Raw genomic sequence first — 19728 nt, forward strand, 5'->3', positions numbered from 1 at the left:
CCGGACTCCGCGCCCCGCGGTGCTGGAGGAGATGCGCGTTATTTATTAGGCTCTGTAGTCACTCGACAACCATCCGCAGTCACAACCCTAAGGGTCTCCCCAGACCTTCGGTGTCGCTTGCCGTGGGAGAGGAAGAAGGGAATCACAGCGTTCGCTACGCGCAGGCTCTGCGCACGGTCCTGGCGACCCACTTGGTTCTTCTGGCCGTTCTCGGTGGGAGGCAACTTTATGACCGTTTGCCGATGAGGAAACTTGCTTCGGTCCCTGGCCCAGCACCTCACCCCCAAGCCCGCGTACCCTTCCCACCACCCTATCCTGCCTTCCACTGTGCTGATAAGTATAGTTGTGCAGTCCCCGCTGGCTTCTGTGATTTGGAAGGGGGATGCCAGAAATCACTGGTTTGCAACAAAAGGAAAGCCGTCCTCAGCGCGCTGTGGGGACACTAGGGCTGGGGTTAGGGAATGTAGGAAAGAACAGTGTTTTAAATGAGCGCTTCTTTTCCTCAATGCCAAACCCACTGCCCCATCTTTCTTCCACATTCCTTCTTATAATCCGTTAAAGGGAACTTTATTCTATCCCAGCTTAACACTCACTGCTTGACTGAGTGATACCATCATTCTAATGAAATTGCCCAAGCGCTTTGGGGTAAGATAAATGGCAGTGGCTCAACTTCATAAGAATATTTGTTAATGATCATTTGTTCCCAGGGTTTGTATTTGCTTATCACATGACCTGCTCACTCCTTTATTTTAAAAAAATGCATCACACTTCACCAAACTACTCTGAGTGTGTTAGTTCAGAATGCAGCGCTGAGATAATGGCGGAAGGCTTTAGTAGGTAACAGACATTTCGCTCAGTAGGCTGATAAACAAGGCAGTATATTAAGGAGCAGGCAACTCCTGTTTTTAGAAGTGGTCTCAAAAATTAGTAAAGTTGGTTTCTCTTACAAAATCTCCACTTAGCCATCCGTTTTTCATAACTCATTTAGCAGGAGTTGGGGAGCAGATATGTCTCTCCTCTTGCTTTTTTTCTCCAATGACAAGTAAGGACCCTGAGATTTTACTAGTTTGTTTGTTGGTCAATAAAATATGTCTTAGTTCTTGAGTATTGTAAGATGTTATAATTGATTCGTTAAATATTTATTGAGCATCTTGTGTGAGCCAGGTACTGTTTTGGAAGCTGAGGTTGAATCAACAAGACACATAAATATCCTGCTCTCTGGAGATCTTATGGGGGAGCAGGCAATAAATAAATACTGTGGGATAGTGATAAATGCTTCTGAAACAAACAGTGATTAAGAGGTAAGAGACGAAGAGGGACTGGTAGGTGGGGGAAGGAAGTTTAGAGGGTTAGGTCAAGATCAAAGTCCTGGTATTGCAGACCATCTCCCAGGGCATTGAAAGCCTCCTGTTGTGGGTTAGCACTCTGTTTCCTGGAAAATGCATTCCCGCAAATCTCCCAGCTCACTGGCACCTCTGGGTAGGTAAAACGTGGATTATCATCTAGAAAGATTGTCTAGTAGAGGAGTTGGAGAAAATAGTATTTTAAAGGTGACAGAGAAAATGAAGCAGCATGTATAAATCTCTCATGAATACTACCTGAAGATTTCAGGTAATGGAAGAGGGGAAGTATAATCTAAGGAAAATGAATATTGGTAATTATTTTTGTCCTTGAATTCCTAAAATAGCCTTAAATAAGAAATTAAGTGCATTAGGGGCCGGGCACAGGTTTCACCATGTTGCCTAGGCTGGTCTTGAACTCCTGAGCTCAAATGATCTGCCCTCCTCAGCCTCGGAAAGTGTTAGGATTACAGGCGTGAGCCTCTGTGCCTGGCCTAACCCTGTCTCTTAAAAAAATTTTTTTTTTAAATTTTTTAAGTGCATTAGGAAATTACATTCTAAGTTATATATTGCTTAGAACTGAACTAATGTCATTCACATAAAATTTTATTTTCTTTGTAGTACTGGTACTGTTTACTTAAGCCTCTAGTGCTGTATTTCCAATCATTTGTGTGATTTGTGTGTGTGTGTTTTTTGCTTTGAGACAGGGTCTGCTCTGTCATGCAAGCCACCACGCCTGGCTAATTTTTTGTAGAGACAGGGTCCTCAAGTGATCCTCCTGCCTCAGCCTCCCAAAGGGCTAGAATTATAGGCGTGAGCCACCGTGCCTGGCTGTGTGTGCTTTTTAAATGTTCTCTTCTTTATGAATGGAAGAGTGGGAAGCAGAAGCATGTGGTGTAGTATAAAATATCTACAGTCAGTGCTGTGGGAGCTGGACCACACAGGTCAGCTAACATATGTGGAGGGGGAGGCTGTTTAGCAGTGAACCAAATGGAGCTCCTTAGAATAACAGAGTGACTACTACACAAATTTGGATTCAGCGTGAAGAAGAGAATCCTCATTTATTCTTATATATTTTGAGTTCTCCTAGTGTGAGCTAGACATGTCAGACACTGGGATCAGTCCTTCTAGCTATATATCCTTCCTTCCCTTGTTTTTTCTTCTTGACTTCTTTTGGTAGAGGAAAAAAATTCTTACACTGTTAAATAAACATAGGCAACTAGAGAAGCCTCACTGAAAAGGGAAAGGGTGTTTTTATGTCTAGAGGTTTTCAAATGCTTCTGAATACTTCATAGTGTAATAGTTATCAATTGTAAACTGCCTGTGGTTAGGACGTATAATTGACACCTTTTGTTATCGCTTACACCTAGTAGGAGCTCAAGAAGTGTTTGCTGATGATGGTGAAGAAAGTTATGTCCATTTGTGGTCACTAACTTAGTGCTTTTCCCTTCCAATTGATCTTGTACCTGTTGAGCATCTCCTATGTACATGGATTTTGATTTACTTGGATGAGAATCACTGTTGATTAAAGTTGTAAAAATAATTTTCATCTCAGAAATTTCATCCCAGACTTCCATGGTATCTTCAGATAGCACAGAAGTTTTTGTGAAGGTCAAGAAGGTTGATGCTGAAGTCTTGACAGATGATATCTGGACCCCAGTTTAGGAAAACTTGGACTTTTGTTACAGGTGAGCAGAGTGGAACTGTGATGCTCTAGGGCCAGCCTGCTCTTGGTGTTGACAGTTGTGAGTCCAGCTTTGTTGTGTGGGTTGTCACAGTGTGGTGTCTCATGCCCAAGGTTGTCGTTTGATCTTCTGCTAGGCCAGTTAACTCATCTGGGTCTGAGCCTCAGATTTACTAGCCACAGTTACTTGACCCCAGCACTTGATCCAATCAAAACAACAGCAAGAGAAATAGGGCAAGAATGAATCCATAGTTTAGAAAAACTTATTATCATCATAAGATCAGCAATTCAAAGTACATCTTCTCACAATGGAAAAGAGGACACCATTTCTTACGTTTTGATGGTAAGAAGGTAAAAGAGAATAACTTTGTCAGTTTTTCTGTTGTGTAGTCTAATACAGATTTTTCTCTTTTCTTTTACCCTGTGGTTTACTAGATCCTTTTTCTTTTTTTTTTTTTTTTTAGACAAGGTCTCGCTCTGTTGCTCAGGCTGCAGTGCAGTGCCCTGACCATGATGTAACCGAGTACCCCTACTTTCCTAAGAGATGGTTTAATTATTTTTCTCTCTCTTCTTTTTCCCCCAGTTCCCCACTTCCCCTTTAGAAATGCAAATATAGCCCGTTATCTCCCCCTTAGCAGACTCTCCCTGTAGGGCAAGTTCATCTACCTGCTAACATGCCCAGCCCTTAGAGACTTCTTATTTATGTCTCCTAAGTTCAAAAATAAATAGGCAGTTGCTAATGAGGATTGGAGGGTTGATACAAGAAGTCCACAGAAGTTGGATGTGGTGGGCATGGTGACATACACCTTGAATCCCAGTTCCTTGGGAGACCAAAATGGGAGGATTGTTTGAGGCCAGGAGTTGGAGATCAGCCTGGTCAACATAGAGAAACTCCATCTCTACCAAAAAAAAAAAAAAAGAAAAAAAAATTAGCTGGGAGTGGTGGTGCACATCTGCAGTCCCAGCTACTTGGGAGGCTGAGGCAGGAGGATCGCTTGAGCCCAGGAGTCTGAGGCTGCAGTGAGCCATGATCACACTGCCATATTCCAGCCTGGGTTACAGAGTGAGACCCTGTACCTTAAAAAAATAAAAATAAAAAGTTGGGTGCTTAGTAGAACATCGGAAACTAAAGTCCACTGCCGTGTGAAGAAAGCATTAATGAAAGACTTCAAAGTTTAGCCGGAAAGTAGTTTAACAAGTTCATCAAATCGGATTAATAAGCATTTACTGAATATCTGCTACCTACCTCATATTTCTGACCTTGTGAGATAATTTTGTTGTCTAGTTAGTTGCTGAGTGCCAGTGTCAGACACAAAGTATGTGCTCAACAGATGGATTTTTATAAGAACAATTTTAAGTATCCAACTGACATTTTTAGGTCTGAAATTTCAAGCACGGTTTCCTAGAGAAGGGTCAGAGTTTTACAATAGGTGGCATTAAGAGCTAGAATAATGGGCCGGGCGCGGTGGCTCACGCCTGTAATCCCAGCACTTTGGGAGGCCGAGGCGGGTGGATCACGAGGTCAGGAGATCGAGACCATCCTGGCTAACACGGTGAAACCCCGTCTCTACTGAAAATACAAAAAATTAGCCGGGCGTGGTGGCAGGTGCCTGTAGTCCCAGCTACTCGGGAGGCTGAGGGAGGAGAATGCCGTGAACCTGGGAGGCGGAGCTTGCAGTGAGCCGAGATCGCGCCACTGCACTCCAGCCTGGGGGACAGAGCGAGACTCCATCTCAAAAAAAAAAAAAAAAAAAAAAGATCTGGAATAATGCTTTCTGTAAGCACATGGCACTGTTTGGGTGTTGGGTAGGATTCCAAGATGCACAAGAGTACTCCCTTCCCTGCCCTCCCTGGCGCAGTAGATTAGACCCACAGGGAGGACTGGATGGGAGAGATGTTTTTAGAGACAGACAGTAAACACATTCACACAGCAATCTACTGCTCCAGTTCGCTTGGGTCAGACGGCTAGGATTCCTAAATGAGTTCTTTTACTAATACAAATGTTCTTTAAGTAAAACAAACTCATTTAGTTACTCAAGGGGAAAAGGAAAAGAAACAGGAATTAGGGAGACTATATACAGCCTCTTTGTGGCTTTTTCCTTTATTATGCTAATGTGATAAACTAATCCTAGGTCATTTGATAATGGATAATGGCATATAATATATTTACTGTCTTTAGAATATTCTTTTGCATTTTAACTGGGGGATTTAAGTCATGGTGGCCACTGAGAAAAATACTTTTGAGGAAGGTGGCATTTTGAAAACCTTAAATCCTATCTGTGGTATAAGCGTTGTTTTACTTTAAATTCTTTTTTTTTTTTTTTTTTTTTGATACAGGATCTGGCTCTTTCGCCCAGATTGGAGGGCAGTGGTGCCATCTTGGCTCACTGCAACCTTCTCCTCCTGGGCTCAAGCCATCCTCCCACCTCCCACCTCACCCTCCCAGGTAGCTGGGACTACAGGTGTGCACCACCACACCCAGCTAATTTTTGTATTTTTGGTAGAGACAGGGTTTTGCTATGTTGCCCAGGCTGGTCTCAAATTTCTGAGCTCAAGTGATCCACCCATCTTGGCCTCTCAAAGTGCTGGGATTACAGGTGTGAGTCACCTTGCCTGACTTAAATTCATTATTTTTTAATTTAATTTTTTCCATAGGTTGCACAATCATATGATTTTTAAAAAAGCATACAGACAGGTATACAGTGAAAAAACATCTTCCCTCTAGGCAGCCACTATTAATAGTTTCTGTTTATTCCAATTATATTTGATACATATAGGCACATACACACATGTATTCAAAAGGAGAAGTTTTTGATACATATAATATTAGCATGTGAACAGTGATTACACATAAAGGAAAATTATTTTCTGTGTCATCTGTCGTGATGGAACTATTAAGATTAGTCAGCATAAGATGAAGTTGTATATGAATAGTGATAACTTCAAAGTGTGAAGGTACAATGCATGATTAAACCTGGGACAGAAAACAGTGCTAATCAAGTGTACCCAGGAAATGACAAAAGTGTGTTTGTTTTTGTTTTTGTTTTTGTTTTTTTGAGATGGAGTGTCGCTCTTGTTGCCCAGGCTGGAGTGCAGTGGCACAATCTCAGCTCACTGTGACTTCTGCCTCCTGGGTTCAAGCGATTCTCCTGCCTCAGCCTCCCGAGTCACTGGGATTATAGGCGCCCGCCACCAAGCCCGGCTAATTTTTGTAATTTTTAGTAGAGATGGGGTTTTGCCATGTTAGCCAGGCTGATTTTGAACTCCTGACCTCAGGTGATCCACCCACCTTGGCCTCCCAAAGTGCTGGGATTACAGGCGTGAGCCACCTTGCCCGGCCGACAAAAATGTGTATTTGAATTTAGCAAAATCATCTAAAGGAAGCAGTATGTGTTCTTCTAAGTTTTAAAAAACAACAAAATGGGTCCAGAGTACATGTACCCTTTGAGATTTGACTTACCAGTGAGTATATGAGATGACTCATAGGAGCTAGGAGTGGAAAAGTAGTGTTGGCCAGGTTGTGGAAGTGCCGGGGAGTAGAACGGAATTTTAGTTGTCAGGCATGGTCACTGTTGGCATTTTCTGAGCCCAGGAGTGATAGCATCAGAGCTGGGCTTTGAAACGTTGAATGGATATGTGATTGGGATGGACTTAAAAGGAGAAATACTGGCCGAGTGCAGTGGCTCACGCCTGCAATCCCAGCACTTTGGGAGGCCGAGCCAAGATCGCACCACTGCACTCCAGCCTGGGTGATAGAGTGAGACTGTGTCTCGGGAGAAAAAAAAAAAAAAGAGAAATACTGTGTAGCTGCAATGATAAAAAGTGAGAGTTAATGAAGCTGTGTGAATGGAGACAACAGGCAGTACATTCAAAAGTGAGTGAGACTTTTCTTTGTTACAATTCTCATTAGTTATCATTACAGTAGGTTCAAGAATATTCTCAGGAGGGTCCTAACATTCCTTTTAAACAATAAATTCAACCCCAAACCAAAGGATCCCACAATATATAGCAGCAGATGTATCCTAGGAAAGTCTTCCAAGTTGAATGTTCTACTTGGCGCCTTCTTAATTCTGGTCATTCCCAGGGGATTTATTTCTCACTCTTGAATCTTCAGCTGCTTTTGTTTTTGAAGCATACTATGTCACATTGGTAATGGTAATTGACTGTTGCCTTCCTAAAAATATCTTAGGCTTCGTTTCCCAACCATATCATTTTGGGGATAGGAAGTGCCCTAGATTCCTTAAAATGTAGGATTCTTTATAGTCAGAATGGTACACATGGTTGTGCTAAAAAGGTGATGCAGCAAGTTTGGTGCCAAGGGTTCAGGACACAGAAAATGAACAGTGTCTGTGGAAGGCTGTTAGGACTGAAATAATTGCATACCACCTTGCCAGCAATTTTAACATTGCAACTGTACTTTTGAAGGAAAAAAATTGCAAACTCAGAACCTGTATTTTTATCCTTCACTGCTGTAGGTCACCTATGCCACCTAGGTTGCTTGGTTGAATGGGGATGACAGGTAGGTAGGCAGCCCTCTCCTGGATACCCTGAGGGCCGGGATTTAGGTCTAAGTCACACCCCGCTTTAGTCTGGGAGTGTGTGCTTCTATAGTTTTTTGAGGCGGAGTCTGGCTCTGTCACCCAGGCTGGAGTGCAGTGGCCCAATCTTGGCTCACTGCAACCTCTGCCTCCCGGGTTCAAGCGATTCTCCTGCCTCAGCCTCCCAAGTAGCTGGGGCTACAGGCGCCCGCCATCACGCCTGGCTAATTTTTGTATTTTTAGTAGAGACAGGGTTTCACCGTGTTAGCCAGGATGGTCTCGATCTCCTGAGCTTGTGATCTGCCCGCCTCAGCCTCCCAAAATGCTGGGATTACAGGTATGAGCCACTGCGCCCGGCCTGACTGAGTCCTTCTTGACATCTCCTTCTCCTCCTACCACATAGGCACTCCATCAAGTCCTGTGCTTTTACCTCTTTTGTTAATTTTATTTATTTATTTTTGAGACAGGGTGTCACTCTGTTGCCCAGGCTGGAGTGCAGTGGCACAATCATGGCTCACGGCAGCATCAGCCTCCTGGGCTCTTGTGATCCTACATGCCTCACCCCCCTGCCAATAGCTGGGACTACAGGTGGGTGCCACCACACCCAGCTAATTTTTTTTTTTTTTTTTTTTTTTCTGAGACAGGATCTGGCTCTGTTGCCCAGGCTGGAGTGCAGTGGCATGAACTTGGCTCACTGCAACCTCCACCTCCTGGGCTCAAGCCTTCCTCCCACTTCAGCCTCCCAAGTAGCTGGGTCTAAGGATGCGTGCCACCACACTCAACTAATTTTTGTATTTTTTGTAGAGACAGGGTTTCACCATGTCGCCCAGGCTGGTCTTGAACTCCTGAGCTCAAGCCATTCATCTGCTTTGGCGTCCCGAAGTGCTGGAATTACAGGTGTGAGCCACTGTGTCTGACCCGGGCTAATTAAAAAAGTTTTTTCTAGAGATGGGGTCTCTCTATGTTGCCCACGCAGGTCTCAAACTCCTGGACTGAAGCCATGCTCCCACCATGGCCTCCCAGAATGTTGCATTACAGGGGTGCCTGCCCTTATTTCTTGAGTATCTTGCATTCATCTACTTCTTTCAGTCTTTCCTGCTTGGTCTCAGCTACCGTCATGTCCCACCTAGGTGACTGTAACAACCTTTCAATTGGTCTCTGCCTCCATGTTGGCTCCCCCTTCCATTGATTGTTTTAAAAATGCAAGCCTAATCAAATTCCTCTTTAGCAGCATGTTTGTTTAAAACCTTTCAGTAACTTCCTGCTCTTCGTAGCTCTGTAGCCTAACCTCCAGTCATAATTACCCTCAGTCCCCATAGTGCCCGGCTTTTTCTGTCTGTTGGGACTTTATATATTGTTTCTCCTGTCTTGAGCACTCTGCTGCCCCCTTTACCTAGTTACTTCTCTTCCTTTAGACCTCAGTCATCAGTTTTGCAGGGAAGCTTTTCCTGTCTTTCAACTTACATATTCTTTTTTTTTTTGTAAACAAGAATAATACTACTTTAATTATCTGATCAGAGAAGGAGGTGACTGTGTAGAGATTTTATGCTGCCATAGAAAACGGTAACACATTCTTTTTTTTTTTTTTTTTTAAGTATTTATTGATCATTCTTGGGTGTTTCTGGGAGAGGGGGATATGGCAGGGTCATAGGATAATAGTGGAGAGAAGGTCAGCGATAAACACATGAACAAAGGTCTCTGGTTTTCCTAAGCAGAGGTGCCTGTGGCCTTCCACAGTGTTTGTGTCCCTGGGTACTTGAGATTAGGGAGTGGTGATGACTCTTAACGAGCATGCTGCCTTCAAGCATCTGTTTAACAAAGCACATCTTGCACCACCCTTAATCCATTTAACCCTGAGTTGACACAGCACATGTTTCAGAGAGCATGGGGCTGGGGGCAAAGCCATAGATCAACAGCCTCCCAAGGCAGAAGAATTTCTCCTCCCAGACGGGGCGGCCGGGCAGAGGCGCTCATCACTTCCCAGACAGGGTGGTAGAGGCACTCCTCACCTCCCAGACAGGGCGGCCGGGCAGAGGTGCTCCTCACTTCCTCCCAGACGGGGTGGCAACCAGGCAGAGGTGCTCCTCACCTCCCAGACAGGGCCGCCGGGCAGAGGTGCTCCTCACCTCCCAGACGGGGCGGTCGGGCAGAGGCGCTCCTCACTTCCTCCCAGACGGGGTGGCAACCAGGCAGAGGCGCTCCTCACCTCCCAGACAGGGCCGCCGGACAGAGGTGCTCCTCACCTCCCAGACGGGGCGGTCGGGCAGAGGTGCTCCTCACTTCCTCCCAGACGGGGTGGCGGCCAGGCAGAGGCGCTCCTCACCTCCCAGATGGGGCGGCCGGGCAGCGGTGCCCCTCACCTCCCAGACGGGGTGGCGGCTGGGCAGAGGCGCTCCTCACTTCCCAGACGGGGCGGCCGGGCAGAGGTGCTCCTCACTTCCTCCCAGACGGGGCGGCCGGGCAGAGGCGCTGCTCACCTCCCAGACGATGGGCAGCTGGGCAGAGGCGCTCCTCACTTCCTATACGGGATGGCGGCCGGGCAGAGGCGCTCCTCACTTCCCAGACGGGGCGGCCGGGCAGAGGCGCTCCTCACTTCCTATAGGGGATGGCGGCCGGGCAGAGGCGCGCCTCACTTCCTATAGGGGATGGCGGCCGGGCAGAGGCGCGCCTCACTTCCCAGACGGGGCGGCCGGGCAGAGGCGCTCCTCACTTCCTATACGGGATGGCGGCCGGGCAGAGACGCTCCTCACTTCCTAGACGGGGTGGCGGCAGGGCAGAGGCTGTAATCTTAGCACTTTAGGAGGCCAAGGCAGGCGGCTGGGAGGTGGAGGTTGTAGCGAGCCGAGATCACGCCACTGCACTCCAGCCTGAGCACCATTGAGCACTGAGTGAGCGAGGCTCCGTCTGTAATCCCAACACCTCGGGAGGCCGAGGCGGGCAGATCACTGGAGGCCAGGAGCTGGAGACCAGCCTGGTCAACAGGGCGAAACCCCGTCTGCACCAAAAATACAAAAACCAGTCAGGCGTGGCGGCGCGCGCCTGCAATCCCAGGCACTCAGCAGGCCGAGGCAGGAGAGTCACAGGAGCCCGAGGCAGGGAGGTTGCAGCGAGCTGAGATCAGGGCAGTACAGTCCAGCTTCGGTAACAGAGGGAGATGGAAGAAAGAAGGAGAGGGCGACCGAAGAAAGGGGAGAGGGAGAGGGAGGGGGAGGGGGAGGGGGAGGGCTCAACTTACATATTCTTATAGCGCCATATACCTCTCCTTCACTGTAGATATATAGCACCATATACCCCTCCGTGGTAGGTATTCAGCGCCATATACCCCTCCTTCGTGGTAGGTATACAGCGCCATATACTGCTCCTTCACTGTAGTTGTCACAGTTGTAATTTTATACTCATTTGGATGGTTCCTGGTGTTTCCTTTTCATTAGTTATTGAACTCCATATGAAGGCAGAAACTTCCCTCTGTGTCTTTAAGGCCTAGTTGGATGATTTAGTAGGTAAGCAGTACATATTTAAAAGAATGAATAACTGGGAATCAGTAAAGCGTAGGCATGAATAGAATGGATTTGGAGTTAGTCATTGTCTGAATTTGAATCTTGGCTCTCCCCTAATAACTGTGACAGTGGGCAGCTTGCTTAAGAGAGAAGTCTCTTCATCTGAAAAAAGGATATAGTAAATACTTTCAAAGGTTCTTTGGAACAATGTGATAGCATATGTAAAATAAATAATATAATGCTTTGAATATGGAAGATGTTAAGTGGTAGCTTTTACACTTACTTTTTACAAACCTTTTTATTATACAATAAAAAATGCAGATTCAGAAAATCCAACCAAATAGATGTATAGATGGATGAATGATTGTGGAGAAAATGCCCTGTAACTTCCAGAAACCCCATACACCCCTTTGTAGCTCCACCCCAATGTCAGCACCTTCTCTCCCACATTAGCAACCTCATCTTGACTTTATAGGAATCACTTCCTTGCATGTCATTATAGTTTTATTGCTCAAATGTGCATTAGTGAACATAATAGTTTAGTCTTGTTTCTTTAAAAAAAGAAGTTTCACTTCTATCCTTTTATTTTCTTTAGCTTATCTACTGAAAAACTTAGAGGATTTGTCCTGTAGAGTGTCCTGTAGTCTGGATTTTGCTGATTGCACATCAGTGGTGCAGTTCAACATGCTCCTCTGTGTGCTCTGTGTCCTGCAGATTGACAGTGGGTCCAGAGGCCTGCTCAAACTCCTGTTTGATTCCTTTGGCAAGACTGGCTAGTGGTGTGCTCTTTTATTAGAAGTCACGGTGGCCAGGTGCAGTGGCTCACGCCTGTAATCCTAGCACTTTGGGAGGCCAAGAAGGGTGGATCACGAGGTCAGGAGATCGAGACCATCCTGGCTAACGCGGTAAAACCCCCTCTCTACTAAAAAATACAAAAAATTAGCCGGGCATGGTGGCAGGTGCCTGTAGTCCCAGGTACTCAGGAGGCTGAGGCAGGAGAATGGTGTGAACCCGGCAGGCAGAGCTTGCAGTGAGCCGAGATCGCGCTGAAAAAAAAAAAAAAAAGTCATGTTGTACCTGGTTCTTTTTCCTTTTGTGATATTAGTAGCTGTTGACACTCAATACCTAGATCCATTAATTTATTAGGAGTGACAAGATGGTGATATTTTGTCATTTTTCAGTTAATGACTTAAATACTTTTAGAAGAGTATTGTCTCTTGTCCCTCATGTAGTCTTTGGTTACATAAAGGTACAGTTCAATAGAAAAGCTGGATGAAACCTTGATTCTTCACTTTACCAGTTTCCACAATGAGTTGGTTCCTTATGCTCTGAAGGTGACCAATTCCCCCATTGTGTGTTTTAAAAAAAAAAATTATTATGAATTCTGGGCGTGGTGACTCAAGCCTGTAATCCCAGCACTTTGGGAGGCTGAGGCGGGTGGGTCACCTGAGGTTAGGAGTTTGAGACCAGCCTGGACAACATGGTGAAACCTGTCCTTACTAGAAATACAAAAAATTAGCTGGGCATGGTGGCAGATGCCTGTAATCCCGGCTACTCGGGAGGCTGAGGCAGGAGAATTGCTTGAACCCGGGAGGCGGAGGTTGTAGTGAGCCGAGATGGCGCCATTGCACTCCAGCCTGGGCGACAAAAGCAAAACTCCGTCTCAAAAAATATATATATATAAATATATATATAAAAATATATATATAAATATATATGAAAATATATATAAATATATATGAAAATATATATGAAAAATATATATAATTATGAATTCATGGATTTGAACATATTTGATGGGTTTCAATAAGTTGTGATTAATTTTTTTTTGAAGCCTGTGTTATCCCATCTTTGGCCAGTGGGAGCCCTTTTTAGTTGACTCCTGCATCCTTTGGACATAACCCTTGTGGTCTTTGAATGTTTTCTTGCTATGTGGTATAACAAAATGTTTCAGGCTTATTTTGAATGTCTTCTGCTTATATGTGGAATTAACCATTTCTCCAAGAGGAGCCGTGTTTGTTTTTTTAAAGTGGGAAATGGCATTTCAAGAACTCATTCAGAGTGTCAGGGAGGCTTGTTGCTATTGGACTGGTCATTGTTTCTTGACTTCCTCTATGGAAGGATCTGAAAAAAATACATATGAGATCTATGTATTGCAGAACACAATCACCCAGTAGTTAGATAGTTAGATTTGTATATTCTATATTCTATGTCTTCTTTTTTTTTTTTTTTTTTTTTGAGATGGAGTCTCGCTTTGTTGCCCAGGCTGGAGTGCAGTGGTGCCATCTTGGCTCACTGCAAGCTCCGCCTCCCAGGTTCACGCCATTCTCCTGCCTTAGCCTTCTGAGTAGCTGGAACTATAGGCGCCCGCTACTCGGGCTAATGCCCGTCTAATTTTTGTATTTTTAGTAGAGAAGGGGTTTCACCGTGTTAGCCAGTATGGTCTCGATCTCCTGACCTCGTGATCCGCCCACCTCGGCCTCCCAAAGTGTTGGGATTACAGGCGTGAGCCACCGCGCCTGTATATTCTATCTCTTCTTAAAGGCCAGTGACACTTACTTTGAACAGTGCTTTGTAATTCTCTATGTCATTTGCTTAGCATGGCATATGTTGGCATTGTTAATGGGTTCAGGGAAATCGTTCCTGTGGCCCCAGTTTGATTGATTTCACTGTAATCTATGGCTATGAATACAGTGGACAAATACAGGTATTACAAGAGTTATGTAATGTGAACGTCGTGGAGTGAATCCCTTAGTAATTGGTAGAGCTAAACTTAACATTTCTTGCACTTGCTGTTTGCAGGTGTATTAACTGCATTACGTTACCCAGTTTAATTCTTACATCAATCATGGGAGGTAGGGACTGTTATTCTCATGTTGCGGATGGGAAAACTGAGGTTTAGTGAGGTTAAACCATGTGCCCAGGCTATATAATCAGTGAAAGAAGTAAGAATTAAACCCATGTCTCTCTTAATTAACTCTGGAGTCTACACACTTAACCACTTTATTACCCTTTTAATTATTAAAAATTAGTCTGGCCTGATTCAGATTTAAAATGACTTGGGAAGCTTTGGGATGATTCTAGGATCTGCTTAGGACTTAATATCACTTCAGAGGTCTCAGAATGAACTTGAATGATGTCACAGCTGTCCCTTCTGTGTTCATGAGGATCTTTACTAATCAATAAGGCACCTGGATGTGACTGCAGACTCTCTCCCAATACAGCATTCCAGGCAGCCACTGAGAATTCACCGAGTTGGCACATAGCGTGAAACCCATCAGGCATTTTGAGTGAGAACCTAGTAGAATGGCAGTGGTGCCTTTTGGATTCTGCGATCACTTTTTCTGTGCCTGTATTACTCTGTCATCACTGCATCATAACAGCCAGGCATATACTTTTTCAGTCTCTTCTGGTAAAAATCAGTGTTTCCCAAACTATGATTCATTAACGCTTAGTTCTGGGAGATGCTTTTAGGTACACTGCAAAAACAAAGAAGAGGAAGCACGGGAGGCTAGTTTGGTGGTCACATAAGTCTGAAAAAACTAATTTTTTTGTTGTTGTTTGTTTGAGACAAGGTCTCACTGTGTTGCCCAGGCTGGGGTGCAGTGGCACAATTATAGCTCACTGTAGCCTTGACCTCCTGGACTAAAGCAGTCTTCCCACCTCAGCCTCCTGAGTAGATAGGATTACAGGCATGTGCCACCACGCCCAGCTAATTTTTAAATTTTTTGTAGAGATAGGGTCTCACTATGTTGCCCAGGCTGGTCTTGAACTCCTGGGCTCAAGTGATCCTCCTACCTTGGCCTCCCAAAGTGCTGGGATTACAGGCGTGAGCCACTGCACTGTGCCTTAGAAAAACTAAATGCTTAAGGCTTTACAACATGTGTTATTAAATTAACATTGTAAGAAATCCTACTGTAAAGAAATCTGTTTAGTTTTTTGATTCAATGTTTTCTAAACAAGACTGATCCCTGTATCTCCTTTCTTTTATTTTTAAACAATAAGGAGATGTATTCTCTTAAGAAAGAATACACAGTCCAGAGAGAGGACAAGCTCAGGGCTAGGGCAGGCTCCATGTGGAGACCATTGAGCCTCCAGGACTGTTTCTCTGTGTTTTTTAGCCTCGTGAGTCAGAAGAGCTCACGGGCTGTTGGCCAGGTGACTGTATCAGTTTTAGGTACCACAGCCACGCAGGATGATACCCAGAAGAAGAAAGTCCCTTTTTGGAACAAGGAAAATGTGCTTAGAAATGCTCCTGGCAGTGTTCCCCTCACATCTTATTGGCCAGGTTTGGGCAGGTGCCCGTTTCTTACCCGTTGCTGGCATGGGGGACAGGATTTCTGTGATTGGCCTAGGCCAGTCATTTATCTTTCTTGTTTTGTTTCCCTTACCTCATTGTGTAGAGAACTAGGCCAGTCACTTAGAGAGGGGGGAGATTGTGGGTTCACAACACTTGGCCTGTGTCAAGGTCTTCATGACAGGGCTGCCTTACCTTTTTAGGCTTCACTTGTATTCCTCTTCTTCAAGCTGAACTACTTGTGTTCCCGAGTTTACCATTGGGTGGGTGTGCATACACCCGGGAAGGACTTTGCCTGCATTTTTGTATGTTCAGCTCTACTTGTTGTTAAAGGTCCAACTCAACTGCCCTTCCATCCAGGCAGCTTCATTATGCTCTTCATTTCTGCTCAGTAAGCATGCATTTATTGTGGGCAGGAGAGGGAGGGATCTAGGTAATTCCAGGTTTCTGGCTTGGGGGTTGAATGGGTGCAGGTGCCCTTTGTGCGGGTTTGGGACAGTGGGATTTAAGGCTGTGGTACATGTCGGCCGTGTAGATTTTGAGATGCCTGTGGATCTGTCCAGCTGACGGCTAGGTCTGCAGGTGTGCAGCTTGCAGGAGAGATCAGGGTCAAGCAGGTCGATTTGTTGGTGGTCAGTGTACATGTGACGGTTAAGGCTACAGGGGAATGAGACTGCCGAGGGCAGTAGGATGGCTGAGAAGCAGTGAGTCCAAGTGCAGGCAAGGGAGGAGCAGCCCACCGAGGAGAGAAAGAGCATTTAGAGGCCGTGAGATGGAGAGAGAAGCTCAGAGAGCAAGAGGGAGCAGATGGCCAACAGTATCCAGTGGGGCAGAGAGGTCCAGAGGTGGGACCGAGGGTGTGCCCTGGACTTGGCAACTGGGAGGCCTTTGGAGGTCCATGCCAATGTGGTTTGGGGGTGGGAGTGGAGAGGTTTACGGTGTGTGGCCTGTGCTCTGTAGAAGCCTGGCTGAGAAGGCCAGAAGAGAAAGTGGTACGTAGAGTGGAGTGTGTGTTATGGGATTTTTGTTGTTGTCAGGGAGAGATATTTAAGTACATTTTTAGGTTAAGGGAAAGATGGAAAAGTAGAGAGGAAGGGCCTGAACATCTCAGAGATAGATTGTAATTGATGGAGCCATGCCCCGGGGGGCAGGATCAGAGCATAGGTGGGGGGGTTCGAGTTTAGTAGGAGATAAAAATGGGGGCACATGGAGAGAACTTTGTGGAGGTTGGCAGGGAATTAAGGTATTTCAAGCTGGATAGTCTCAAATATTTTGGTAAGCGGGAGACAAAATTAATTACTGATAGTGAGAACTATGATATGTGTAGAGGATAATTTTTTTATTTTTATTTTATTTTTTTTTAGACAACATCTTCCTCTGTAGCCCAGGCTAGAGTGCAGAGGAGGATTGTGGCTCATTGCAGCCTTTACCTCTTGACCTCAAGCAGTCCTTCTGCCTCAGCCTCCCAGAGTGCCAGGATTAAAGGTGTGAGCCACTGTGCTGCGCCTGTACAGGGTAATTTTAAGAGAGACGGTAAAAGGTTTGGAAAAAAACATCATTGGAGAGAATAACAGCAGAACCATTTATTGAGCCCTTATTGTGTACCAAGCATTTCACTGGGCACTTTACATTCTCATTGAACCTTCACAGTTATCCTATGAGAAAGTTACTGTTATCCCCATCGTATGGATCAGGAAGCAGGTTTAGAGAGATGGGGTGACTAGCCAAAGGTGACAGAGCTAGCTGGGATGGTGCCAGCCTTTCTTTGACAAGAGAGCCAGCCCTCTTGATCTCTGCGCTCTGCTGTCTCGTAAGGGAGAAGCAGCATCGCAAAGGTACGTGGGCTGAGTGCTGAGGAGTTAAGGGCCAAGACGGGAAGTTGGAGGCCGTGAAAGACGAGCGACGCCCGCGGTGTGGTTGTGGAATTTTTGTAGGTGGAACACTAACACTCCTGGAGTGAAGCAGTGGAGATCCCGTCTGGGCTTGGTATGACAGAGGGCCAGGGCACGAGAATGTTTAATGAGAGCTTCCCACGCCTCATCAAGCCAAGGGAGGAGCCGAGGCCGGGAGGAAGCTGAGAGCTTGGAGGGAAGGGAAGGGTCAGAGGCCTGGAGGCCTCCTATCTGCTGTCATGCAACAGCCTTCCATGTGGCCGTGAGAATGGGCGAGCGCAGTGGAGTGGAGATGAGGGTTGCTGGAGGTGAGGAGGTCCAGTTGCCACGTGGGTGGAATCTGCCCATGTTCTATGTCTGTTGTCTTTTTTCTCGTTGACTGAAGGAATTGCCCCAAGAAGTTCTCTGGTAAAATGTTAAAGGAAGATTGCATTATCCATTATTAAATCAGAGGGAGTTGAGGAGGCTGAGGGTGGGGAGAATGGGTGTTGCCATCTGTTGATTTGCCCACGGCTGTCTCTGGGTGTGCCAGTATCATTCAGGCCATTCTCTTGTGACTGTGCTCAGGCACAATTTTACTGACTAAATGCCACAGAAGTCAGGTATTGGGAAGGAGAACTGTTTCTTCTTTAGAGGAATATGTTTTAACCATGTTAAATTTCCAAGAATGGGTTTATTTATTGCCTCTACATAGTGTAGACCATTCCAGGAAAATAAATGATTTTTGATTCAAGCACTATATTTATTTATTTTTATTTATTTATTTAGAGACAGGGTCTTACTCCTGTCACCCAGGCTGGAGTGCAGTGACGCAATCATGGCTCGCTGCAGCCTCGACTTCCTGGGCTCAGGTGATCCTCCCACCTCAGCCTCCTGAGTAGCTGGGATGACAGGGACGTGCCACCATGCCTGGCCAATTTTTAACATTTTTAGTAGAGATGAGGTTTCGCCATGTTGCCCAGGCTGGGCTTTGAATTCCTGGCTCAAGTCATGGGCCCGCCTTAGCCTCCCAAAATGCTGGGATTGTTGGCGTGAGCCACTGTGCCTGGCCTAAGCACTGTATGTAAAACTACCTCTCTTACATTTAACTGATTTTCCTTGCCTTTTAAAGTGATTAATGGCTTGTTAATATCATTGTGGAATAAAATTCTGTAGAGAAAGAGTTCATACTGCCTCTTGTCTTTATGAACATACAAATGAAATATTTTAATTATCATTTTAGTTAACCTAAAGTCGAAGAATGACTCCACATTAAAACAAACCTTTCTGATTTTCCTAATAATAAAACACTTTTGTTTTTTTCAGGGATCATAATTTTTTTTTTTTTTTGACAGAGTTTTGCTCTTGTTGTCCAGGCTGGAGTGCAATGACACAATCTCGGCTCATGCAACCTCTGCCTCCCAGGTTCAAGCAATTCTCCTGCCTCAGCCTCCTGAGTAGCTGGGATTACAGGCATGCGCCACCACGCCTGGCTAATTTTGTATTTTTTTTTTTAATAGAGACGGGGTTTCTCCATGTTGGTCAGGCTGGTCTTGAACTCCCGACCTCAGGTGATCCACCTGCCTCGGCCTCCCAAAGTGCGGTGATTACAGGCATGAGCCACTGCGCCTGGCCCAGGGATCATAATTTTTATCATGAGGATCAGTTCGCGCAGTGTTTCCTAAAGTGTGGTCTGAGGGTCACAGAAATAATTTAGGAAATGTTGTTAAAAATACTATACTTACTCTAAAGACATATCCTAAACTTTGTGAATTAAGAATATAAGGGAATAATGTCTAAAAATCTGCATTTGAACAAATTCCCCAAGTGATTCTTGAAGAAAACTGATTTAGAATGTTTTCAAGTTACAGATAGGGGCTTCCTGATGTCAACAAGGCCCAAGGAAACAAAGTCACATCTAATATTAACATGGTTATGTATCCACGTGCACAGGCTGCATTGCTCAGTCCTCTCTACTTAGTGGAATGGCTGTTGCACAAAGGCCTGTGGCACAAAGGCCTGGCTTAATAACATGTTTCTTTTTTTTTTTTTTGAGACGGAGTTTCACTCTGTCGCCCAGGCTGGAGTGCAGTGGCGTGATCACAGCTCACAGCTCACTGCAAGCTCTGCCTCCCGGGTTCACGCCATTCTCCTGCCTCAGCCTCCTGAGTAGCTGGGACTACAGGCTCCCGCCACCACGCCCAGCTAATTTTTTTGTATTTTTAGTAGAGACGGGGTTTCACTGTGTTAGCCAGGATGGTCTTGATCTCCTGATGTCGTGATCCTCCCGCCTCGGCCTCCCAAAGTGCTGGGATTACAGGCGTGAGCCACCACGCCAGGCCAATAACTTGTTTCTTTTAAGAGCAGGATTGGCTGGACCTGGTGGCTCACACCTGTAATCTCAGCACTTTGGGAAGGCGAAGCAGGCAGATCACTTGAGGTCAGGAGTTCAAGACCAGCCTGGCCAACATTGTGAAACCCCATCTCTACTAAAAATATAA

At 45.4% G+C, this 19728-nt stretch overlaps 1 protein-coding gene across 6 annotated transcripts in view; it reads left to right on the forward strand.

The window, feature by feature from the left end:
* SNX25 (sorting nexin 25) overlaps window positions 1-19728 on the forward strand; it is a 150044-nt gene that overhangs the window by 842 nt on the left and 129474 nt on the right. The window lies entirely within an intron of this gene.

Source organism: Pongo abelii, chromosome 3 (assembly GCF_028885655.2).
Source record: "Pongo abelii isolate AG06213 chromosome 3, NHGRI_mPonAbe1-v2.0_pri, whole genome shotgun sequence".
NCBI classification, from domain to species: Eukaryota; Metazoa; Chordata; class Mammalia; order Primates; family Hominidae; genus Pongo; species Pongo abelii.